Source organism: Heptranchias perlo, chromosome 33 (assembly GCF_035084215.1).
Source record: "Heptranchias perlo isolate sHepPer1 chromosome 33, sHepPer1.hap1, whole genome shotgun sequence".
Classification (NCBI taxonomy): Eukaryota; Metazoa; Chordata; class Chondrichthyes; order Hexanchiformes; family Hexanchidae; genus Heptranchias; species Heptranchias perlo.
In genome coordinates, this window is record NC_090357.1 from 12,302,397 (window position 1) to 12,330,265 (window position 27,869).

Here is a 27,869-nt window from a genome sequence, read left to right on the forward strand (position 1 = left end):
ACCGTATCCAAATTGTATATCTTAATAAGGCCTCTCCTTAACCACCTTTCCCAGACTGTGAAGTTTGAGTTACTGTAATCTTTGCTCATGAAGTATCCCCATTACAATTGGGATCTGTCTTGTTCGTCTTCTCTGTACCCTCTCCACTGAAAGCATATGTTTTTTGTGTGGTGTGGTGACTATAAATAATCCCTGTTCATGTGCATAAACATCCACCAAAGTTACGACGGTGGAGCAGGAGAAGTCCTGAGGAAATTCTCAGTGCCAATTTCCTTTCTAACTTTTGTTTACTGTAATGATACTGGAAGAATGTTTTAGAATTATACTTAGCATCTTTTTCTATTCTTATCTCTTAAGGCCTTTAGTGTCTTTAATATCTCTCCTAAGTCTTTCTTTCTTATTCCCATGTTACTTTACTCATTCATCACCTTGGAGACTGCTTCTAGTGTTTACAGTTGTTTCTCTGAGATGTATGGTTATCATGCATGTTCAACATTATGGTTTTAAAAGTGTATATGAATATAGTCCCACCTATAGTATTTGTTGTTGCACATAGACAGATGTAATAACTACTCATCATTTTAAATAGCTTGTAGCTGACATGATACATGAGGCTGTGGAAAAATTGAGAATTCAAGAAGGTCATTCAGCCTATCAAGCACAACCTTCCAATGGATGATGTACTGTCATGGGCTCTCCCTGATTAATTTAATCTGAAGTAAAGCGTCCAAGAATATTCCTCCAAATTTTTCCCTGCTCCATTTAAAAAAAACATCAGGTTCTAGGGTGATTGAATTATGTGAGTCATACGGTGCATGCGCTGCTCCTATGTAAAATGCAATGTAATAATAAACTCGTCTACAAGGGACAGATTATTCCCTTCCACCAGTTCGGGGTAATTTTCACCTCACCCGACAAGACCAATACTGCACTTCCTCCAGAACCCAATAATATGTTCTTAATACTTTGTAGATTCCAGCATGAGCCCAACCTTCACCCCCTCCCCACCCACCACCCCACAAACTCTTTCTTCACACTGCAACAGATCCATTAGATGCCCTGTGCATCACGTTTACTGCGGTGACATAAGGAACACTGAAAACCCGAAGCAGGCTTGGGAACGAGATATTGACCTTCAGTTAATGGTTGAGGAATGGCAAAACGTTTGGAGACAAAAGGAAGGAACGCAGGAAATACAGGACCTTAAATGTCCATTGCAGTCCATCTGCCCAGTCCCCAGAGTCTAGGAAATACCATATCCCATGTCCCTCTGCCTTCCTGGTCATGGCCCACACCTAAACCCTTGTGGCCAGTGATTTGAGAGACCGCAGGGACCACACCAGCCTCACAATTCCCAAGGACCCAGCCAATGCTTTCTGTACCTACTCAATAGTGAGTGCGTTCCCACCTGCAATACACTGGCTAGCACAGCTTTCGCTACTATCTGGAAGAAGTTGTATCCCTCCACTGGTTCTGCTTAATGCGACATATCCCAATCTGAATGAATCTTTTTTGGCCTCCTCCTAGAACTGGAGAGATGCTAAGCTCTTTGGAGGCTGTTCTTGCTCCTGCCCCCCCTCCACCCCCACCCCCAAACATACAAGCCATCTTCCAGCAGAAGAAGTAGACCAGCAACATTGACCCACCCATTCACAGGTAAGGGTATTGATCTCAATGAATAGCACCATTAATATGCTGGACCACCCATTCACCAATCCTACTGAACCTCAGAACAAAGAACTCCTTCAACCCAGTACAAATACAACCATACCAAGAAACTGTCAATGTATCAAATTACTGATCCTGCAAGTGTTATGTAATCACATGTTCTGTGGCTTCATAAAATAATATATTTATATGTTTGTAAACTCTTGATCATACATTAAAGAAATTGAAAAGAATGTTACTGACAGAAACTAACAATGATCAGAAAAAGTGGAATATGCCAAAAATGCTGAGAAAATTCTTTGGGAATCTTGTTTCTAAAAGATTACTTGCCAATGAATCCAGCATTGATGGAGTTAATCAACCCATAAAAGAATCATTAAATCATAAATACCGGACAGTGGGTTTACTGTAGCATTAAGCTTAACTGATATAAGCTGATACACTCCAACCAATCAAAAAATGTACCATACGTCACCTTTCAGAAATTCCACTTTGTATAAACAACACCTGGCAGGATGACTTCATCGCCATAGCAATGGGGTCAGGTATGAATTGAATTATACACCTCACCTTGAAAGAATAAACAACACAAATGCTTCCATTCAAACAAATCTCATCAGTCTTGGTTACTAAGCGCCCTCACAATAGGATCATTGATTCATTATCCCCCTCGCCAGTTTACGACTCACCACACAAGACACGTACATAAATCCTTAGTGGAGATCTTAAACCTACAAGGCAAATATTATCATATTCTTAATAGCAAAAGTAGACTTAAGTCAGAAAATGCAGCCATTTCATGTAGCACGTAATAGCTATATTCATTGGATCAGCTGAGTTCACTTGGAAAAATGCCTTCTGTGCACCGATAAGCAACTTAGCCTCTGCCCCTGTCATTTATCTGATGTACGAGAACAATTTACTGCATTGTAAACCTGGCAGCCCTGATGTGTAATCATTCGATTTCTCACTAAGTGGCCAGTTTTTGTGCCTGTAATAGCCCTCTTATAGATCACAATGCAACAATTATTTAATCCTTCCCCGAAGTAAATCTCTTGAGCCTCTCCAACCTCCACAAACCTCTATTTGAATCTGATCATTGCTATTAAATAATAAAAAAAAAACAAAGACCAACAAAGACCATGCAAAAAGTTATAGCATTTTTTTTAGTGCTGAGGTCTGGTATGAACGTTATCGCTCTTTCTGCTGGCTGTAAGGGTCAGAAGAGAAAGGATTTGGGATCCAAGTACTGGTTTGACTAAATTTGGTTATTGAAGAATGATGAAACAGGTATATCATATTGATGCTGCAGGGATTTCAGAGATTGGTGTTGAGCGTTAACAGTGGCTTAAAAAAGTTCCGTTGTAGAAATGTGAAATCCTCAAAATATTAAACCTCTTTGAAAGAGGAAAGAGATGTGTAGTCATTATTGGTTTCCCCAAGTTCAATTACTTCTATGCCTTCAAGACCTGTATTGTTATTTTCAGCAAAAGTTACATTATTTGCTTTAGTGACCTAATGGAGAATGTTTAGATGCAATGGTGGTTGATGAGGAATTAATTAGTAATCTATGGGTGCAGTTATATTGCTATTTTGCATCAATGCGCACCTTAAATAATTTTGCATCGATGAAAATAGCATTATAACTTAGGGGGTCAAGTCCAATTCTGACTGACAAACATACTAAAGCAAAATGGTGTGAGATCCCACCCAGTGGGATTAAAACATGTTTAGAATGGTGTGTCAAGGGAAAAAGTACCTCCTGTGTAAAGCAAAGGATTGTACTTAGCCATGTAGACCAGGAAGATTGTGGATTCGATCCACAGTTTGTGGTGATTTAACTGATCTCAGTTGGAATGGTGGTAGGGACACTACATAGGTGATGGCTACCCTCCAGTACATCATCCATCATCACTATTAATATATGGACAAAGACTGTGAGTGTTGATAGGCCATGTAACCATGGGAGCATCATATTTGAGCCTGATCTTGTCCTCACCAGACTTCTACACACACAAGGGATCACTGGATAGCAATCAGGAGCAGGAACTCTGGCTGATTAGTCCCCCCTGCCATCTCCCTAGATCAGCACTGCTGAGACCAGTTTCGCATCCCCAAGTGAAATCAGCTAACTCAGCACAGACTGGGCCTCAAACCTAGGGCCATTGTGATCTCTATGGTTCAGCTCCACTCTAGGCAGCGAGCTTACAAACCATTACTGGTAAAATTAATCAGAATTCTTTATTTCATTTTTAAAAAGGGACATCCACGTTCGATTCAGTGAAAGATTCCACAGAATTAAAACTGTTCGTTATCATTTCATAAACAAATTTTAATGCTGCATTTTATGAGGGAAAAAATAGAATTTGAGATAGAATTCCTGAGCCAAGAATGCATACTAAATCCCAATCTAATGAAACATTGCCCTGTTAGTTTTTAATTGTCAGTTGATGGTCAATTCAGGTAATATTTGGCAACAACACATTTTACATGTTTTTAAGTGTTTTCTCTAAATTTAATTTCTGTCTGAACAAGCTGTAGATCAAAGACTTGCAAATTGTTTATTTCTGTTTGTCGAGCTTTCTTGACAGACCATTTTAGATATTTCCTACATTACATCAGTGACTACACTTCAAAAGTACTTTTGACTGTGAAGCGCTTTGGGACATCCTGAGGTCGTGAAAGGCACTATATAAGTACAGGTCTTTCTTTATTGAAATGTACATCTGTGACATAAGCTTATACTAAAAATAATGTGCGGCTCCTTACCCCCCTCGCTTCCCTGCCTTCTACAATCTACTGGCTTTTAAAACCCAGTTCTTCACGATTTACTTCATCTTCTTTCTTAGAAGGAAACTATTAAAGAGCGAATGGGACTCAAAGTAGATAATTCACCAAGTGCCCATACGGAAGGAAACTGGGCAACAGATAATGGAAGCACTCACCGTAATTTTCCCAAACTCTGAGGAAATAGGAATTGTGCCTAAAGATTGCAGGGTGGCAAATTATATATCCCTGTATGAAATAAGGGAAGGGGAGATTTATGAAGAAAGGTTTGAAAAATTGGGGCTTTTTCACTGGAACAGAGGAGGTTGAATGGGATCTAATGAGGGTTTTCAAAATCATGAAAGGTTTTTAAAGGGTAAATAGTGAAAGATTAAACCCTCTGATTGGTGAATCATTAACAAAGGGGTATAGATAGGATTATTATTAGAAAGATGAAGGGAGAGGTTGAAGATTTATTTTCCGCACTGACGGTCATTAAAACATTAAATCCTTTGCCACAAGTGGTATGTAGGCAGGGACTACACCATAATTTAAAAGGGAGTTGGAAATGCATTGGAAAAGGAAGAATATAAAAAGATACAGGGAAATGGGGTTAAACATCTGCTGTTCAAGGGCTGGTACCTGCACAGCTGTGATGGACAAACGGCCTCCTCCTGTCATGTAATTTTTAGATTGCATAATCTTTTTAAAAGTAATGGTGTCTTGCACATTCGGATTTGGCCCTTCACCAAGGTTTCTCAATTTAAAAAAAAACACTATACCAACACCAGTCCACATTGGTTGTCCCACAATTAGATCTGCACAACCATGCATTTGTAATTTTTTGATTATTCAATCTGATTGAATTTACAAAATGCAATTACACATTTCCTTGTTTTACCTTAACAAAGTAGGCAGGAATTTCTTGGTGTGAGAAGAATACAATACAGGATCATTACTTCTTACTCAATACTAACTAGTATTTTAAAAAAACATTTTACAATACTTAACACAATTTATCTAGGTCCGAGTAATTAGAATGCTATAGAGATTGGATTTCTCCACCCACTCTTTCATTTTTCTTCTTGTTATTGAATCTTTAGCATTTTGCATTTAGTTTTTTTTCTAAGTTGTAGTAAAGGCAGTGAGGAAGTTCCGAAGGCATCAGTTCAGAGGTCTGTGGGCAAGTTATCTCAGCGGATCAATTGTAGGGGTGTGAGGCTAGTGAATTATAGGGTTGTCTTTAAATTTAAATCATATCTTTCTCCACAAAGTACCCTCAATGAATAAGAATTAAAAAAAACTCTTTGTAACTGTGGTTCACTTAAACTCGAGGATTAGAAACCTGATTAGACTCTTTAATGATAAACACACTACCCATTTTGGGATATGTGGCAATATTAACCTGATTGACTTGGACTTTTCTTTCAATAACTGATTGATCTGGTGGACTGCTATGTACTTGAACCTTTTCCCAACCCCAAAGCAAACAGTGGTGAACTTCTGTTGAACATAATTACTTTACTGAAGCCTAAGTGAGAAGACATGAAATAATTGATCTGCTGAAACCTCATTAGTGAAAAATTCCCAGATTGAAAAGGGTTAAGATGTTAATATTATGAACAGTTGAACCATAACAAAGGATCTTGCTGAAGTTATTCGTTAGAACTGTTGGAAGTGTTTAAACTTCACCAAATAGTTGATAACTAAGGTCATTAGAATAGACTCTTTATTCAAATGAATGTTAATATTAACTTTGGCAAAACAAAGACAACTGACAACTAGTTTAGTGAAAGGATATCACAGGATGTTACTTTAATCAATAACATTCAGCCAAATGCTTTTGCATTGCAAAATGACTGTCCAGGGACCAGGAGGTAAGAAAGATTGCACACAAAAAACAAGCATATATTAAGAATATGCACTGAGGCCAAACCAAATGTTACCGCACTCATCACTAGTACAGTCTAAGCTTTGTTTATTGCGTTGCACCATGAACTGGGAGATATAGGTTAGCATCTCAGCATCAGTGAGCATTTGCACAAGTGAATAATTGGGGGAACGTTTTTTCTTGACCCCCCTTCTGCTGTCCCTCCCCACCAACAGTGAGTTCAGGTCAGATATAGTGTTAAAAAGAGATGTTGGGGGATAGGAGATAGAGGTGCCTCCTCAAGTTGAACTTTAGCATCAGAGTGCAGAGCAGCCTCATGATGACTTATCTTCAGTTCCAGAGTTGATGTCCTACCCTTTATATTCATGCCATTAGTCAAGTAATTGTTGAATTTTACAAGGTTTTTTTTGGGGAGGGCAGAATTATTTACTTGCTTGTGGAACAGGCTGTTGTGGACACTTTCTTCCACTAAAACAGTGGCAGTATGAGTACACATTTGAAGGCCATCTGCACTGGTGTGGTGGATCAATGCCATTGTGTATTGGGTGGTTGTTTAATAGTTTCTTGTCTTCTCATGCTCATATGGGAGAGATTTACTTTGTGCGCCAACTATATTGAAACCATAAACCTACTTATAAAGCATGGGTTTACAATTTTGCTACACCTGGTACACAGAAGAAATCTCCCCTATTATTAATCAAGACTCAGAATTCATTCTCTTCTGCTGTATATACTTACAAGTTGAACAATTACATATGATGAGTTGGATTTCAAGATATTTACACATATTTTGGGAATTCCCCTAAGATATTTCAATTAACTGCTTTGAGTCCCCTTCAGTTCTCCACTGAGTTTCAAGTATTGCTTGATGTAGTATCTATTTTAACAGTATCTGACTATATATATATATATATATATATATATAATATGAGCATCTCTATGTGATGAGGTCTTATTTTCAGATACATAACCTAGATGTTTGGTTTCATTGTAGAAACGCTACCATTACTAGTTCTTAATGAAGTTTGACTGCTCTTCTGTAGAAGAAACCTTTGGATTCATGTCACTTATTATTTATCTTAAAGTTGGCCTTCAGCAAATTGCCACTATCATTACTCATGGACATGACTTAGGATTTTAGATACTACATAGGTGTTTACTTAGATTACTTTAGGTTATCACTCATGCATGATAGCAATATGAATACATTTTGTGGCTATTGCTCCTTAAGTCAGTGATTAAGTTGCCTGTTAGAAGATCGTGTCTTCTATCTTTAAAATCCTCTTATCAGGCAACAAAGATCTCATCTCTAACTAAAATGCCCGTAGCAGGGAATTGTGGATCCAGGGTGTGGGTTAAACAACAACACTTGACATGAAGAGAAGATAGTATAAAACTGAGATTGTATAAAATGACTTCTGTTAGAAATTTGTGAATTTGATCAGTTCATGTTAAATAGAGTTCAGACAGTGGAAGTTGTTCAAGGGGTCAATAGATCAGAGTGATTTGTTGATTTAAATTGCTAATGGCTACATCGATGTAAATAGCAAAGATTTCCTGTGGGTTGAATCAGCTGGTACTTTATTCACTCTGAATATCAAATTTATGTATTGATTGAAACAAATGGAATTTGCTGTTGAATGGACTGTGTGAATCCAGTGGAGCCCCACTTGCTTGTATCTGTATTATGTATATATAATATTCAAATGTTGATTGTGGATTTTATGTTTTTATCACTAAGTTGATAGTGAATCTCCCTTCAAAAAAATTGAATGCTTAAAAGCAAGGCCTTCAAAAGTACCACAGTTCTGACAATTTCTGTTTCTGAATAGGTAAAAAGGTTTATTTTTAATTTCCTGCTTTAGAGAAATGTTTCAATATATCTTATGCTTATACTGGAAGTAATGCAAATGTACAACATTACTGAATTTGCCTTGCCAATAAACAGGACTTGGTTTTCAAAAAATCCAAAAGAATAGTTTCTTTCTTCTGAAGCAGTTCTTAGAACCCATTGTACTTATGGTTTATGTCATACTTGTTAATATTATGCCTCATAGCATTATTTAATATTAAATAAGCACATTAATAATCATAGTCTGCCTGTCTGCATTTAAAATCTGGCACTCTGAAGTGAGTGTGATATTATAGGATGAGACTACATTTAATCCATTAAGCAGATATTGCAAGTGAGGGTAATTAATGACCTCTGGGTCACACAATTTTGAAAGTGTAGATTATGTAAATTGTAAATGGATTGCAGAGAGTGAGATTCCCTTATAGGAACTGCTGTGAAATGTTTTATAAAAAGCCTGAAATTGTAACAGCTTGCTAAAAAATTGGAGTAGATCCATTAAGTAGAATTGAAGTAGTAAGCTTACATTTTATTTCCATACTGTGCACAAACTGGTCTATGTAATAGTCACAGCTGAAATCCCTTCCTAACTCCATGACCTGGAAGTACACTGAGGCCCTGAAATTATACTTCGAGAGGTTAACGTATTTTACAGTTTAACTCAATTACCTGAAAATCCTCTCTTCGTTACTTTAGCAAATGAGATAACCCACATAGCAGAGAGAGGAATTCCAGACGAACATGTTAAGCTTTGTAATGCTGAGAGCCCATGGCATAATTTTAAGACTTGGGTTTTGTTTTGATTCTGGAATGAGATAAAAGCAAGTTGATATAGGTTGCTCGTCATTATTAAACTGCCCTCTGCGTTTGTGATAATCCTAATTTAAATATATATAAATATATTTTGTGTAAACAGAATGTGAAGTGATGTGGTGCAGTATATATCCAATAAATATGAAAGATTACCATCAATCACTCAGAACTTAATTCTGTGTGCACTATTAGGCTTAATATGTAATGTAAAAATCAAATGTAAATGTATATTAAAACCAGTGCGACAATGACTAGTTACAGAAATTATACATCAATATTTCAGAAAAAGTCCATAAAAGTAAAATACAAAACGATATCATTAAAAAATTATAAATTGACCAGTTTATTTTACATTAAGTAAAAACGTACAATCCTGCCTCTCAGGCACGTGTGCTATTTGCCATCTTCTTACAGCAATAGCTTTAATGCTGCAGCGTAATTCATGAATTATTTCACTTACAATAATTGTCCACATATGTGAGTGTCCAGTGACATTGGGTAGGCAATATCAGTTGATAGATGATGATAAACTAATAACAAATAAAGGACTTTGTAGTAACAGCCCTGGGAAAGTATGTCTCCTCCAGGTAATATGGGTCACAAAAAGTCCCTGGGCCTCACTGAAGCATATTAAGCCAGATAGCTTGTGGCCAGGGGTTAGAGAATGGAAGAACATAACTCAAATGTTTGAGTTTAAACTCTTCAAATGTTTCTCTTTTGCAAGACTGATACCAGATTTCATTTCAACTGCCAAGTTATCTTAACAATGGTAAACACATGCACTGGTTGAACTATCCTGTTCAAAACAGTTTCTTTTTGAGCTTTAATCAGTCCTTTTTATATAAAGGACTTTTACTATTTAACCAATAATGGGTCTGGAGTTTATATAACTATTCTGGTTATAACTATAAAGGAAGTAAACACTTTCAATAGTCGGGACATTGGAAGAACTGAAATGTGTTACAATATGGAATGGACTAGATTTTCTGCCGTTGACTATGAATTGGACGATGACTCTCGCTCCACATGAAACATTTTGGGAGGAAAATTGATTGTGGAGATAGTCAACGTATTTGCTATGAAGCAAACTCTGTTGCAATCTGTATGTAGTTCAATCAAGTTTATCAACACATGGCAGATGCTATTTTGCCTTCTTCATGAATATAACCAGTTGCAGTGGCAGATAAAGTTCCATTGCAGTGGTTGCTTCTATAGTATTAGGCTTGCCAATGTTAGAATTTCTGTCGGATCAACTGTTGTTGAAGATCCAAAATGATTAATCTGCAACAATGGTTTTGTTATAAAACAAAGAACTGGTACACTTCTGTTTCTGGATAATATAGTGGTAAGCAATGGGGACTATCTCTCTTCAGTTGTAGCTCTACATCCTCATGATTCAACGTGTGCTTCCACTCCATCACTGTCTTCAAATCATTTTGGACTTGAGGCTTCAGAGAGATAAGTGAAGGTGTGATTTTTAAGCTGGTGTAAACAGACATTGCACATTCAATTAAAAAAAAATATCATGCACATTTAATATACAGCCTAGTTAGCAGTGGTAAGCTCAATAAAGAAGAAAAGAAGAAAAAGGACCAGTCCTTCTAAATGAGATAGTATCCTTAATGAGCAGCATTGATATCAGCCATGAAGGAAGTTTGTGGGTGTCAGCAGCAGGTATTTCAACTGTGGAATCATCTCTTTCTTCCATTCTACAGGTGGAAGAATGAAATGAGGTACAAGTTGAAGTAGCTGATGGTGGCTTTGTGGTAAAGTATTCATTCCCCAGCAGTCACCAAAAATAATAAAAGTCTAGCCAACCCTACAAAACGCAGGCAGCTGAGATTAAATGGCAAACTGCCTCTCAGGGCTCGTTTACTGCTGGCAACTTGCCAATTGCGGGGGTGGGAAATTTGACAGCTTCTCCATGGAGCCGGCAGTTGCGATTTAAAGCGGGGTTGGGGGGGTGGGGGGGGGGGGGAGAGACGGCGGTGGGGGGGGCGTCGGTGGCATGGGAAAGTCTGGCAGTGGGCGGGAAGATTTTTGTGGAGGGACAGGAGGAGCATTCATGCATTTTCTGGCCCCACAACATTCTCAAAACAGTCACCTGTGAGAACTCATGAATGGTCCTTTTGAGGACCACTGGTTTGGCCACTTTACGTACAGTCCACATGGATGGGGCTTGTGTAATGTGAATGCTTCGGGGGTGATTTTAAACCCCAAGAATGGGTGGGTTGGGGGCAGGTGGGAGTTGAAAATAGTTGGTTTTTTGGATCACAACAGCAAAATTTTCGGACTTTGCAGTCCCAAAAAACAACTACTCCCAACTCCCACCCACCCCCAACCCACTCGTTCTTGGGGTTTAAAATCAGCCCCTTCAGGTTTGCAGTTCAAAGTTGTATCGCGGTTCTATGTGTATTGTAGATCCCCGATTTACATACATTAAAAAGGCCCCTGCCTGTTTCCAGTGGGAGCCTTGAATGCCCATTTCCCGGCCTACTCCAAGATTGCGACGGGCTGGGCATTGGAAGAAATGGAGCAGTAAGTTCTTTACTTTGATTTTGGTCCCATTACCACCCCGTTCCTGCCAAATAATGGGTCAGTAGAGGACCTAAAGTGGGTCTTAACATTACCTTGAAATTCTGGATACCCAAACCACACAGGTGTAACTATGAATGAACGTCTAACATGTCAATGCTGGGTAAAAGCTTGAAGGGCATCTTCCCCCACCCCCACAAATTAATATTTAAATAATGCTCCTGCCCTTCTGAGTTTGGCATTTCCAATGGCACTGTACCCTGCCCACAAGAGATTGCACAAATCCAGGCTAATAGTCCATGTTGCTGAGAAAAGAGGATGTGGAGGGCAGCAAGCTGGGGTTGAATGATAGAAATGTGGAGATGGTTAAAAACACTGTGGCACGTTAGCTGATTGCCTTGGAGGGTCAGCCCCACTCCAAGACTAGAGCACATAATCGATGCTGATACTTCAGTGCAGTACTGAGGAAATGCTGCACTGTTGGAGGTGCCGTCTTTCGGATGAGATATTAAACCAAGGCCCCACCTGCTCTCTCAGGTGGATGTAAAAGATCCTATGGCACTGTTTGGAGAAGAGCAGTGGAGTTCCCCAATATTTATCCCTCAACCAACAGCACCAAAGCAGATTATCTGGTCATTTATCTCATTGCTGTTTGTGGGACCTTGCTGTGCACAAATTGGCTGCCCCGTTTCCTTCATTACAACAGTGACTACACTTCAAAAGTACTTCATTGGCTGTAAAGCATTTTGTGACGTCTTGAGGTTGTGAAAGGCGCTATATAAATGCAAGTTCTTTCTTATGCAGAGGGGAGGGAGAAAGCAGCAACACAGAGAGGACAATTTGGCGAAGATTTGGGTGATCAGTCTGGATGCAGTTTTTACAGGAAAATACCCACGTACATCTGAATTAAGTGGGAACTATTCTGCGGTGAGTCCTGCTAGCGACCCAGTTATGTTCCTTGGAACGTTTATTGTAGCAAAAAGTGTCTACGTTTCGGGGTGAATCTAGCATCCTTTTTCGATTAAAGAGGGATTTATTTACAGCAATTTCAAAATACATCTAAAAAAAATATAAAAAGTCTAGAATATCGACGGAGAATAAATTAAAGAAACAGGGTTGCATGTCAGCTGTTGGTTTTACTTCTATGAACTCAACATTATTTACATACAGACATTTCTGGCATTCCTGGCTTCAAAGCTTCTTCAACTGTAAGTAGGTGCAGGGTAGGTTGGCGTCAGACAAGAGATAGGCCAAGATTTGTGTGTTGGGAAGACATTGCAGCTGGTGACCCCCCATTAATCTCCATGAAATCATCAATTTTTAGTTCCTCGACCAAACCATGCAGATGGCCACCTTCGACCTTTTAATGATAAAGAAAAAAAAAATCTTTGCTTTAGAAGGTAATCTCGTCAGGTCATATTTGATAGGAAACAACAGAGAAAGATTCAAAAACTTGCAGTAGAAATCTTTAATAGTTACTGCAGTGTAAACTGGGTTTGATGCGATCTGCAGGTTAATCTGTTTATGCTTGTGAAATCCAATGTTGGTCCATGGAGAGGAGCTTGAAGTAATATTGATCTAATTGTAAATTATAAATATTCATACAAGATCATTTTACTGTGGCAGTAACAAAAATCACAAGCATTTTACTGCTCTTCATTCTCCTCTCAAAGGCTACAATTGCACTACCACTTTTGCAACAAATGCAGGTCCCAACATGACTCCAAGACACACTAAAGTCAAGTGCGGTGTGAGTCAGTTGGGGATGATGTATTATACCATTGGGCTAGGCACCATGTGGAATATAATATTAGTGTGATATGAAACAAATTTAAAGATACTTTGGCAGTTTACTGGACCTCTTGGGCACTTCATAAACTTGCTACAGAGTCTTTCTAAAGTTAGGTGAAAGCAGATGCGCCTGCCTCCACTCTCCTAACATTAAAAATGACCATCAGGGGAGTGGAGCTCTGAGTATATGTGTAAGAATGGAACAGTGTGTCTCCTGTAACAAGAGGAAGCCTACAATATCATTAAGGTTCAGTCAGTTGTGCTTTGCACTCCACAAATACCTGCCTTATACTGCTTATGACATACAGTTACAGCCAGAAGGACCAGTAAGGGCTAGTTAATTCCCATTGAAAACAAGCTCCTTGTGAGAAAAAGTTATGGGGAGAAAAGACAAATCCAAAAAATACTTTTTCATTTATTTCTTCTTTTTCGCTCCTTTTCCAAAAGATAAAAGCAAAGAAGCTGTAAATCATTTTCTGTCAGAGAACTACAGCAACATTTTTGTACAAGGTCAAATATTTTAGATCACAGTTTTCTGCTGGGTTTTTGCTTTCACTACTATCTTTCTTTGTACAAAATAAACTACACAAGTTGACCCATTGCCAGACTATGGTCACAATTACTTTGTGTAATGCGAACCAGTCAGAGTTTCCTGTAATGTCAATCTGACTTTTTGTTGCTGCAAAATAGAGAAATGATCATCTGGCTAAGCAACTTGTAGAATAAACAATCCTGAGGTAGTCTTACATCCTTATGCTCCATTCTGAGGAAGGGTCTTACATTCTTACACATTGTTCTGAGGAAGGGTCTTACATCCTTACATTCCATTCTGGTGATTTGATCTAAGTTTTCAAGATATTAAGGGGAACTGATGGGGTAGATAGAGAGAAACTATTTCTGCTGGTTGGGGAGTCTAGGACTAGGGGACATAGCCTAAAAATTAGAGCCAGGACTTTCAGGAGTGAAGTTAGGAAACACTTCTACACGTGAAGGGTGGTAGAAGTTTGGAACTCTCATCCACAAACAGCAATAAATGCTAGCTCAATTGTTAATTTTAAATCTGAGATTGATAGATTTTTGTTAACCATGGCATTAAAGGATATGGGGCTAAGGTGGGTATATGGAGTTAGGTCACAGATCAGCCATGATCTCATTGAATGGCGGAACAGGCTCGAGGGGCTAAATGTCCTACTCCCGATCCTATTTTCCCATGTTCCTGTGAAGGGTCTTACATCCTTACACTACAATCTGAGGTCGAGCCTTACATCCTTACACCCTATTCTGAAGAAAGAAAGTTTCCCTCTTTTTATGATTTTAAAGTGGCGAGGGTTAAAATGGAGGCTGCTCTCTCTTGACGAGATACAAAATGAAATACAGAAATAGGTAACTGAGAAAAGAGTTCCCTCTGATGGCATGGCCAACAGTTTTAAAAGTGCTATTGTATGAAGGGGGATATTTTCTGAGACCCAATATCACCAGTGGAGCCTCTTAAACAGCAGATGGTTTATCAAAAAATGATGAGTGCACTGTCTGTGATTTTCTGTCTACTGATCATAGAATCATAAAACTTTACAGCACCAAAGGAAGCTGATAATGGAGGCTATAAATACAGGAGCTATGATTATCATTTGAAGAAGCTTATTTTGTAGTTGGAACTGATGGATTGCTAGTTAGCCAGTCAATTATTAGTCACTTAGGACTACAAGTGTTTGACAATGAATATATGGGAGATTGTTTGATGTAATAGATTACCATGCTCCTTTAACTTCTGGGACCTGGTTTTGAACCTAGCCCACATTAATAGAATTAATCCTTAAAGCATAATATCTTGGTTCCTATACGAATTTACTTTGGATTTTCTCGAACCAGTTACTTGTGGATACAGGCCCATGATTCAGCACAAATTGGCAATTCTACTCCGAGAGGCCATAAGGGTAGTTTATATGGAAATGGAAAAAAATTACATTGACGTTAATAGGGACTAAAGTAAGAAAGAACTAGCATTTACATTGCGCTTTTATTATGTCCTCAGGATATCCCAAGTTACTTCACAGGCAGTGAATTACTTCTGAAGTGCAGCCACTGTTATGTAGGCAAATGCAACAGCCATTTTGAGCACAGCTTATTGATTAAAATTAAGGCACATAGTATGATGGGGTACGTGGATTGGAAGTTTAGCTACATGACAGAAAACAGAGAGTGATGGTTAATGGATGTTTCTCTGACTAGACAGATGTGTCTCCTAGGAGCCAATATTAGGACCATTGCTCGTCTCAATATAAATAATCTGGACTCTGGTATAGAGGGCACAATATCAAAATTCACAGAAAACACAAAAATAGGGAGCGGACTGTTAGTGGCTTCAGAAAGACATTGACAAGTTAGTAGATTGGACAGATAGATGTCAAATGAAATTCAATGAGAGATGCTATGTCTTGGAGCAAAACATAGAAACACAGGAACAGGAGTAGGCCATTCAGCCCCTCGAGCCTGTTTCACCATTCAAATAGATCATGGCTCCATTTACCCCCCTTTTTTTCCATATCCTTTGATATTCTTACCTACCAAAAATCTCCAATTGTCCTAGCATCCGCAGCCTTTTGGGGGAGAAAGTTCCAGATTTCAACTACCCTTTATGTGAAAAAGTGCTTCCTGATTTTGCTCCTGAATGGCTAGCTCTAAATTTAAGATTATGTCCCCTTGTTCTTGATTGCCCCACCAGGGAAGATAGTTTCTCTGTATCTACCCTATCAAATCCTGTTAACATTTTAAACGCCTCGATCAGCTCACCCCTGAATCTTCTATACTCAAGAGAATACAAGCCATGTTTATGCAGCCTGTCCTCATAACTTTATTCTCTAATGTATTATTCTGGTGAATCTGCGATGCACCCCTTCGAAGGCCAATATATCCTTCCTGAGGAGCGATGCCTAAAACTGAATGCAGTACTCCAGATGTGTTCTGACCAATACTCTACAACTGAAGCATAACTTCCTCCACTTAGTATTCCAGCCCCCTTAAAATAAATGCCAACATTCCATTAGACTTTTAGATTGCTTTTTTTTTACCTCTGCACTAGCTTTTAGTGATTTGTGCACATTGTTACCTAAATCCCTCCACAGCTCCTAGTCTCTCACCATTAAGTAAATATTCCGATTTGTCTTTCTCAGATCCAAAGTTAATGACCTCACACTGCCACAATTTTTCCCACTCACTTTGTCTGTCTATGTCACTTTGCAACTTCCTACCCCCATCCTTACAATTTACTGTGCCTCCTAACTTATGTCATCTGTAAACTTGGATTTACAACTCTCTATTCCTTTATCTGAGTCATTAATACATGTGGTGAAAAGCTGAGGCACTAGCACAGATGGGGGCACACCACTGTCACATTCTACCAATCAGAGAATGGACCCTTTATCCCTAATCTCGGTCTCCTACCTCCCAAACGAATCCATATTGACTCTCTTTGATCAACTGATACCTGTCTAGGTGCTCAGTCACTCTATCTCTGATGATAGATCCCAATAACTTCCCCACAATGGATGTTAAACTGACAGGACTGTAATTATATGGGTTCTCTCACCCTCCCTTCTTAAATAATGGAGTGACATTAGCAATTTTCCAATCTAATGGCACAATTCCTGAATCCAGAGAGCTTTTGAAAATTATAAATAATGCAATAACTATTTCCTCACCTATTTCTTTTAATACCGTGAGGTGGAAAGCATCAGGTCCTGGAGATTTGTCTATCTTAAGTCCCGTTATTTTCTCCATTACCATTTAAAAAAAAAAATATTAAATCCACTAAGTTCCTCCCCTTGACTTATTTTAGGTTCCCTTGTATCATTGATATTTTGTCCTCTTCCTCCACTCTGAAAACAAAGTGCTCATGTAACAAGTCTACCATGTTCTTATTATCCATTATAGTCTCACCTGCATTCATCTTTAATGGGTCCACATGTCTCTTTACTACTCTCTTTCGCTCAATATATTTATAAAAATGTTTGCTGTTAGCATCGTTATCCCTTGCAAGTTTTTTTTCATATTTTATTTTTGCACCTCTATTATGGTCTTTGAATTCCTTGATTGCTTTTTATAGCTCTCACTGTCCATTGGGATTTCCACTTTTCCTCGCATTTGTATAAGCCTTTTCTTACAGCTTGATACTGTCTCTTACTTTGTTTGTTGACCGTGGTTGCTTAACTACACAAGTAGAGCCTTTGGCTTTTAGGGGTATGTACTGGCTTTGTGTTGTATAAAACTCTTCTTTGCCTTCTTCCCATTGCTTGTCTGTAGGTTTACCCATTAACAGTTCAACCCAGTTTACTGTGGCCAATTTATCACTCACCTTTTCAAAGTTCGCCTTACTTAAATTTAAAACCTAAAAGAATGGTACACTAAATGATAAACCTTTAAAAGGAGTAGTAGAATATATTTAGGAGTTCGGATACACAAATCTTTAAAAATGGATAGACTAGTTGATAAAGCTGTAGAGAAAAAATATGGGATCCTTGGATTTATAAATAGGTGCATAGGGTGCAAAAGCAAAGAGTAATGCTAAACCTACAACATTATTGTTTAGGCTGCAGTTAGAATATTGTGTCTAGTTTTGGGCATTTTACTTTAGGAAAGATGTCAAGGCTACAGAAAGGGTACAGAAGAGGTTTATTCAGAAAGTACCAGGAAGCAGAGATGAGAGAAACTGGGGGTCTTTTCACTAGAACAGAAGTTAAGCAGCGATTTGATAGAAATGTTCAAAATTGTGAAGGGTTTGGGTAAGGTAAATAGGAAATTTCAAGCACATTCCTTGAAGATAGTAGTGCGTGTTCAGCTTTGATTGGTTCTAAATATGGAAAAGCAATTTCCATTTTTTAGGTGAGTCAGTAACAAAGGGCATCAATTTAATATCATCACCAAAAGAATGAAGGTAGAGGTTAGGAGATTTTTTTATATATAGAGGGTTGTTGGGGCATTGTATACCCTTCTAGAAACAATGGCAGAAGCAGAATCTACGGTTGCTTTTAAAATGTGTGTGCGTTTTTTTATATATATATATATAGATAGATATACAGACATCATACTCTAAGATGTACATTTTGTTACAGATCCAGTTCAGTTTTTTTATTTGAAAAAAGGGAGGGCTGGGTCCTAATGACCTTCTGACTTCAATGGAAAAGAAAATCGAGTGGCATGTAAAATCAGCTGCCTTTTCACTGTCGCCCGCTTTGTGCCAAAGACCAGTTTCATCCCCGATGTGTTTGTGTTCAGCTTTCAGTTTTACTCGAATTATCTGAAGTACGAAGATTATTGAAGTAAATTTCAGATCAAGCTCTAGCCATATTATATCGAAATAAATTACTTTGTGGTTCTAGGCTAGATCTTTTTAATGGACAACATTTTAGGGTGCAGACAAACCTGAGATTCCTTTGATAAAGAATATTCCCTTTTCCAAAAAAATAGATCATGCCCAATCAGTAAACCTCAAAAAAATTCAGTTTTAAATCTCAAGTTTCTAACCACAAAATTTATATGCAGATACTGAGTCTGAACAGACACATTTGTTGGACAGACAGACAGACTATGATTAGCTGTTTGCTACTGGGACAGATACCAAGAATGTTTTATCACTGGAAGACTGTCTCAGTGAGATTAGACACAAAGGGTTTAAGAAGTTGAAAATGAAACACAAGCAGCTATTGACATGGCAACCCTGTAGTGCAATGGTAAGAGCACAAACGTCACAATTCAGATGGGTGCAGGTTCAAATTCCATGGCTGCGCTGTCCAACTCTTGACTACCCAATCCAGCTCTAATGGTTTTTGATCAATTCTTGGCTAGGCCACAGGTAGGTAGACTTTGAATGTCTTGAGAAAGTAAGACATTTCAGTGTGTGTGATCATGAAAGAAAGACTTGACCCATGTCATTGTCCCACAGGGTACTTCTTTAGAGCCACAGATTGGCATCTCGGTATCTGTGGAGAACCATGCAACCTGGACTACCTTGACTCCTTAGAAGCAGTTGTGTATAATAGCAAATACATCTAATACGTGTGTCAGAAAGAGGTGGGGGAGAAGATAGCAATGGGGCAGGCTAGCAGTCATATTAATAGGGTAAGGTTTGGGGGAGGGATTGATGAGGAGTGTAATTTTACAGTGCAAGTGATATGATAATTGCTAAACCAGGTGGTTTTCTAATCATGTTGAATTGTATAAAAAAAAATTGAGAATTATGGCTGAAGTTACAGCTGGAATCTTACACCTAATGTGAGACTTGGTAATTAAAGGAGATGAATAAGATTTTCAATGAAAAATTACAAGAGAAAAAGAAAAACAACATAGGTTAAAAGTAGCTATTGAGTAAATACCATTAACAATCTGAAGTATATTCAGACAAACAATGTATTTTGAATGCATAATCTTTTAATCATTTGGACATACCTCATTGTGGATTATACTCTTTACCTGGTCTGAGCCAGTGAATTGCTAATTTATACCTTTAGAATTTTTCATCAGATATTTACATTGAATCAACTCTTGGAAATGTGAATGTTCAGCAATATCACAGGGGAATTGTTTTGATCGCTTCCTGCTCCTTTGCTAATACAGGCGTCATTATACACAAGTAGGACTGGTGATGAATGCTCGTGGATGGCTGTTGCTATTATGCTAAGTTTAAGCCACAAACTTGATCAGCTTAGTGGTTTTGATTCTTGGACAACATTTATCCTTGATTAGAAACCCCTTTTATTATGGTAGCCTTGGTAAATAGATTATTTTAAAAGTCTATCTGTCACAATAGTTAATTTTTTTTTATAGTCAACTTCACATAGATGTAATTCAGATAACAACAAATGTTTGCCAAGTCCGAAGTTGCTTATGATTCAGTCAACATTGGTGCAGCCATCCCCATAATAGAACAAGCAACTTTCTATTCATTGCCGAAATATACACTGGTTTTTAACACCAATCTTGCCAGTTTAAGCTCAAATTTCCTGCAGAGCTCATTTTCCTACAGAGGAACATAAAAGTCGGAGTGGAACAAATGCAATGACACCAATAGGGGAAATATAGTGGGCTGCTGTCTTCTTGCCTCTGCTGCTCTTCTTCCTCTTTCATTATTATAGCAAACAGAGGTATACCCATTGGGAAGGCCATTTAAGCTAGTTAGTCCTTCTGAGGAGAGGAGGGGAAGGTCAGGGTCCAAAAAATTTTGCGTGTACTGAGACTGACAACATTTTGTTTAAGCTGAGTACAAGTCTCAGTGAGAAAACTTTTTTAAAAATCATGAAGAAAATCGTAATCACGCTCCAGAAATCTCAGTTGCACTGATATCAAGTGACCTTGGGCTGTGCTGCGCCTGAATTTTTGGCCTTAAATCTACGCCAACACATCATTCCCATAAATCCAGGAAACTCGGGTGAGCTGGTCTTTTGCATGGGGTGGAGTTATGTAAATTAGGATCGGAGGATAGGACCTATCACAGAAAGAATTGAGGAAATTTGTGCGTAGCGATGTTTTGCTGTAAAACTGATGTAAATCAGTTATGCATGAATTTCCTCAGGAAAAAAAACAATGCAACTCCAATCTTATGCTATAGTTACGGTAAACTTTCCAGGAAATTCTGAACCAATGTTTTTAAGTCGGTTTTTGAAATCCCAATCCAAGTGGATAACAGCCCAATGACCTGGAAATAGATATTTGTAAAGCTTTTTGAGATGTGACATCCCGTAGCATCATAAACAGCATCCTGCCCTTCTGGGGCTACATTCGATGAATTTGACCTGCTATGGATTAAATTTACTAAACTGTGTTGTGTTTTGAGAATATTCTATACTGCTGTTCTTATCATCTTTTGCTCCATCACTCTTGTACTCCAGAGGTGTCAGCCTTAGCTCAGTGGTAGCACATTTGCCTCTAAGTCAGAAGATCATAGGTCAAGCTCCACTCCAGAGACTTGACCACATAATCTAGGATGACAGTTCAGTGCAGTATGATGGAATGCTGTACTGACTGAGTTGCTGCCTTTTGGATGAGACGTTAAACTGAGGCTCCATCAGCCATCTCAGGTGGGCGCTGTTCAAAGAAGAACAGAAGAGTTCTCTTGGTTTGCTGGCCATAATTTATCTCACAGCCAACATCACTAAAAAGATTATCTGATCATTTATCAGACTGCTGTTTGTGGGATTTTGCTGTATGGAAATTGGCTGCTGCATTTCCCTACATTACAACAATGACTACACTTCAAAAGCAAGTCTTAGGCTGTAAAGTGCTTTGGGATGTCCTGAGGTTGTGAAAGGTGCTCTGCTCCAATGCACCAGTAGAGCATAAGCATGCCTGACACAAAGGGTGCAGGACATTTGGGGGAGATTTGCTACCCTGAAAGCATACTGCGGCGCACTGCTCAGTATTATATGAACAGGCTGTGTCGTGTGCTCAAGAGGCTCGTGCTGCTAGAGTGCACGAGCCTTATCATGGGTTTGAAATAAGGGCTGGGCTTCCCAAGGTCTGCTCCTGAAATGCACTGTCATCCCTGAGCGCCAGTATAAAACTTGCACAATTCCAAACTCACTTGCAAGCCTTCAGAACTCAAGTTTTTAATGGCATGTGTTCCCTGATTTTCTGAATGAGAGTGAACTTCTATTATTTTTCGCCTCATTTGGTTTGCTTTCCTTGCATTTATGTAAGTTTTTTTTTGCATTTTGAAGATTAATTTTACTTGCTTTTTTACCTTTGTTCCTTTACATCACCTATCAGTCGGAGCAGTTTCGTTGTGATTTGCAACATCCCACCTTGATAGGAATGGCATTCCTTTGTGAATTCTTCTTGCCCTAAGGGAGCTAGAAGATGAGGCACTGCAGAGGATCAATCAGGGGGCAGTCTGCCTGCATCTGAGGCAGGTGCACAGACTCACTATTATCCAAGTATGTGATCCACAGATCCCAACGGAGCTACTTGGGCAAGTCAGAGCAAGTGTTCCTTACGGTATGACTTTTTGCAGGTCAATAGTGAGCCCTCAATGTGCCCTCTTGTTGTACACACATAAAAATAGTCTTCAGATGCTGGAGGTTGAAGGAGCACATGCTCAGGGGTGGGGGCTGAAATTAGCCAGGCTTCCCCAATCCTGATTGCCAGCCAGTGACCTTTGTTGGGCACTTTGCATGCATTGATATAAAAACAGAAAATGCTGGAAATACTCAGCAAGTCAGTCAGCATCTGTGGAAAAAGAAACAAAGTTAACATTTCAGGTCAATGACCTTTCATCAGAATTGCATTGATGTTGGGTCAGAACAGGATTGACTTTGGATGTGATGCCTCTCACAGTTGAACATGTATGCATTCAACATCTAGGCTCACACCTGAAAAACAGAAACTTGGGCAAAGTAAAGAGGTCTGTTGGTGCCCGTTAAACTGCGTCCCAGTCTTCAGAAGATGAAGGAAGAAAACTGGGGAAATACACAGGGTGGAGATGTTGTACTAACACAAGGTGGAATATGCATGTATATATTTGCTGCCTTTTTACTTACAGTTTTCCTCAGACTTGTAAAGGAATCTTGCTTAAATGCAGCTGATGCCTTTTCCCAATGTGGCAAAACATTTTCTTTTTAAAAAAAAAACGCCAGATTAAAAAAGCTACGAAACTTCAAGAAAACCCCAGGCTGATAAACACTCCGGTGGAATGCCAGGATTACCATTCAGATAGGAATTCATTATTGTTGTTACATAATATCTTGGAATGACCAACAGCACTTGAAAAATGAAAAATACATTTAACCTAAAACTGTTACCTTTTTTTTAACATGTATGAGTCGAAATCCAACAGGCGGTTTTTATAAAAGATAACTCTGCTAAGGTATACTATGTTGGAATAGATGCCTAGCAGCTATTTCTTTAGGAGGTGAAACTCAAGTATTAGAAAGACAGAGAGCCTATATATATATACACCAGTAGATTTAAGGCTGAACACATTGTATTTAATTCTTCTTCATATTGAAAGGCCACAACTTAAAAAAAATACAGGAATGAAAAACTTAATAATGAATAACTGAATAATTAACTGTAATAATGAAATCTTCACACTAGTGTTGTGTCAAAGGAAACCTGGTGACTTTGTTCATGTCCATCTTTTTTTCAATTGGAAATGGTGGAGATACAGCAATCAAGGTCAGGAAGACTATCCTGGTCAGTGTAACACATTCTCTCGTAGAATAGAATGGAATGTGTCTCCTTGGGGTTGGTCATCCTGCCAGTTTGCAAACAAAACATGTCTTGCTCTTTTGCTGCTTCTCCAAGATCTGGAGCATGGTGACATCAGTAAGCAAGCAAGAAAGAAAGAACCTGCATTTATATAGGCCCTTTCACAACCTCAGAAGTCCAAAAGAGCTTTACAGCCAATGAAGTACTTTTATGAGAAGGTGTGCAGTACTGCATCAAACAGCAAAATAAAGTGTGTAATACCCAACTATGAGGAATCACATAAAGTTCCACATCAAGTTAGGATACCATAATGCAGTGACAGCGAATTGCTTCCCCACACTGATGCCAACCACAGTTGGTTCCTGCTGCACAGCTGGATCCACAGCTGGATCCAGAGCCAGATTCTCTGCCACTGCAGCTGCACCAACATTTTGAAAGTTCTCATCAGTATTGTAAATGTATTGCAAAGAACAGATAGAAGGATTTGAAGCAATCTTTCGGAGCATGTTTCTAAACTGCTAGGGGTTTGCTCTTCAGATTTATGACATCACCTGAATTCTCAATTGTTTTGCACCCAGGAAAGGCATGCATTCCTTTGTAAAACTGCATCTCACAGCTCTTAAAAAATTACCTCATTGCCTGTTTCCCCTCCCACTAAAAAAAACCTCTTATCAACTAAAAGGTCAAATGAGAAATTTGTGTTGTTTTGAAATTTGCAAAGATAAAATGAATGTTAATATGTTTACAACTTTTAACCTTGACCATTTTACTCAAGACTCTGAAGAATTTTCTACTGCCTTCTTCTAGTCATTCAGTTGGGTGCAACTACTCCCAGGTAAATGTAAGCTGTGCTCATTTGAAATTATCTCATAATTTTTGAAATAGTTACTTTGCTCGTTAACTCCTTTCTGATTTTGTATTTTTCCTTACACTAGATTTGCCAGGCGTTAAACAGGTGCCTAAGCATCCAATATGGTGGTTGGTGTGCGCACGCTCATTCCGCGGCAGAAATGCACTGCCCGCCATATTGGTAAAGGCAGAAATATAGACCAGAGTTCACGCCTAAAACATTTGTATTTTGTACTTACTCATAAATACTGGTTGACCTTTGGACAGATTGAAGTAAAAATTTGAGGTAGATTCTGTGTATCAACCTGATTCAAAGAACAATGGATCAAGAACATTCTTGAAGCAGATTTCGACCCTAACTTAATAACTGTATGAATTTCATTATTTCAAGATATCTGACTCAGTTGGAGAGGGTGAATCGAGGCATTTTGAGCTGTCCAATGAAAAGGCTCCTTATCAACTTAGTTGTGTAGAATTGCCAGTGGGGAATGATGGAAAAGAGAAAATATTTTACTGAGTGACATTGGGAGGGCGTAACCCATGAATCCAACGGATCATAGAATCATAGAAGTTTACAACATGGAAACAGGCCCTTCGGCCCAACATGTCCATGTCGCCCAGTTTATACCACTAAGCTAGTCCCAATTGCCTGCACTTGGCCCATATCCCTCTATACCCATCTTACCCATGTAACTGTCCAAATGCTTTTTAAAAGACAAAATTGTACCCACCTCTACTACTGCCTCTGGCAGCTCGTTCCAGACACTCACCACCCTTTGAGTCAAAAAATTGCCCCTCTGGACCCTTTTGTATCTCTCCCCTCTCACCTTAAATCTATGCTCCCTCGTTATAGACTCCCCTACCTTTGGGAAAAGATTTTGACTATCTACCTTATCTATGCCCCTCATTATTTTATAGACTTCTATAAGATCACCCCTGAACCTCCTACTCTCCAGGGAAAAAGTCTCAGTCTATCCAACCTCTCCCTATAAGTCAAACCATCAAGTCCCGGTAGCATCCTAGTAAATCTTTTCTGCACTCTTTCTAGTTTAATAATATCCTTTCTATAATAGGGTGACCAGAACTGTACACAATATTCCAAGTGTGGCCTTACTAATGTCTTGTACAACTTCAACAAGACATCCCAACTCCTGTATTCAATGTTCTGACCAATGAAACCAAGCATGCTGAATGCCTTCTTCACCACCCTATCCACCTGTGACTCCACTTTCAAGGAGCTATGAACATGTACTCCTAGGTCTCTTTGTTCTATAACTCTCTCCAACGCCCTACCATTAACGGAGTAGGTCCTGGCCTTTATTAATTTTTAGCCCATCCAGTATCTCAACTACATCTTCCTTTGCTGAGATTCTGGCAGCATCTTCTTCCTTGATAAAGACACATGCAAAGTACTCATTTAGTACCTCGGTCATGCCCTCTGCCTCCATGAGTCGATCTCCTTTTTCGTCCCTGATGGGCCCCACCCCACCCTTACTACCCGTTTACTGTTTACATGCCTATGCTTTTGGGTTCCCTTTTATGTTGGCCGCCAGTCTATTCTCGTACTCTCTCTTTGTCCCTCTTATTTCCTTTTTCACTTCCCCTCTGAACTTTCTATATTCAGCCTGATTCTCACTTGTGTTATCAACCTGACATCTGTCAAACACCTCTTTTTTCCTGATTCATCTTACTCTCTATCTCTTTTGTCATCCAGGGAGCTCTGGCTTTTGTTGCCCTACCTTTCTCCCTCGTGGGAATGTACCTAGACTGAACCTGAACCATCTCCTCTTTAAAGGCTGCCCATTGTTTAATTACAGTTTTGCCTGCCAATCTTTGATTCCAATTTAGCCGGGCCAGATCTGTTCTCACCCACTGAAATTGGCCCTCCTCCAATTGAGTATTTTTAGTGCGTAGAACTTTGTGTAAGTGAGGATACCAAGGTCCCACAAACAGCAACAAGACAAATGATCAGCTAACCTGCCTTTAGTGGCGTTGGTTGATGGACAATTCCTGGCCAGGACACCGGCGGACCTCTCCTGCTCTTCGAATAGCGCCCTGGGATTTTTCACGTCCACCAGCGACGGACCTGGATACTTCAACATGACTTCTAACATAGCTTAGAAACATAGCAATTTTTAAAGCTCCACTTTTCAAGGGATTGATCAATTATAGAGGGTTGGTGCACACTCAAAAGTGCTTCTGTGTTGGCATTGCTCACAACTATCGCATTATAAATAGGGAATAAATTCTCCTTTTGTATAAAGGGTTGGAAAAAATGAGGGTGGGCACGGCATAAATCCACATCAAACGTTATCTTTTATCTCTGATCCAAGTTCAACTTCAGTCCAAACAGATTGAATGAAGGTCCACTCTGTCCAATGAGGCTATAAATTAGGATCGATCACATTCGCAGTAGATTGGTTCGCAATAGATAATATTAATCAGACGCCTTATTCAAAGAGACAAAAGCAGGTGTGGTAACCTGAAATCGCAAATAAGTTCAGTAGGAGGTATCTTCTGAACGTGAAATGAATACTCATTATCGCAGTCATCGGAACTAACTCTGAATTGTATCTAACCAATGCTGTACATGACCTTGGAGGAATAGGTTATTGAGAAAAACATTGTTCTATTTCTTAATGCTATCTATCACTCTTCACCTTGAAGAGCAAAACATTAACAAGGTGGGCAAACAAATCCATTATTGAACCTCCTGACTTATCCCCTGTGTACAGTTCTTTCCTATGTAATCAGCACGGTTATCAATTTCTCTCTAGTTTTTCAATCTTCACACATTGGCTTACCTTTAACCCATTTCCTATTCTTAGTCATGCTTTTGAGTGCTCCAGTGGAGACTGATATCCTAAGCGACTTTTTGGTAGAGTGATGAATTAAGACTCATTGGCCTAGAAATTGTTTAATGCAGTGCCTGTCTTACAGGCGTAAAACGGGCGCCTAAGCATCCAATATGGTGGGTGGTGTGTGCTTGCTCATTCCACGCCAGAAATGCACCGCCCGCCATATTGGTAAAGGCAGAAATATAGGCGTCCAGAGTCCACGCCTGAAACATGTGTTAGGTCCTTTACATATACAAATAAGGTGCCAGGCTGGCTGTGTTCAGGTAAACGAGGTTTACGTGCGACCTAACCAGAGGACCTTAAAGGCACTACAGGAGGCTGCCAACAAAAAGGCAAGTTTTATTTAAAAATTGCTTACCTGAATGTGGAGTCCGGAGGGGTAGGACTGCTCCTCTCAGTTCCACTGCAGTCTTACCTGAGGGCCGCTGCTGGTGATGCAGCAGCCTGAAATTGAAATCCACTTCGCCGGCGAGCTGCCTGGGGTCACCCATCAGACATCTGCAGCTCGCCGATCTTATGTAAATGAAGCCCGAGGCCCATTATTATGTGCGCCTTGGGTCTACTCGTTCCGACACAGGGATCGTTCCCCGCAACCAGTTCATGGCCTGTGAATTCTAGGCCATCAGCTTTCATAATTTACAGCTAGGAA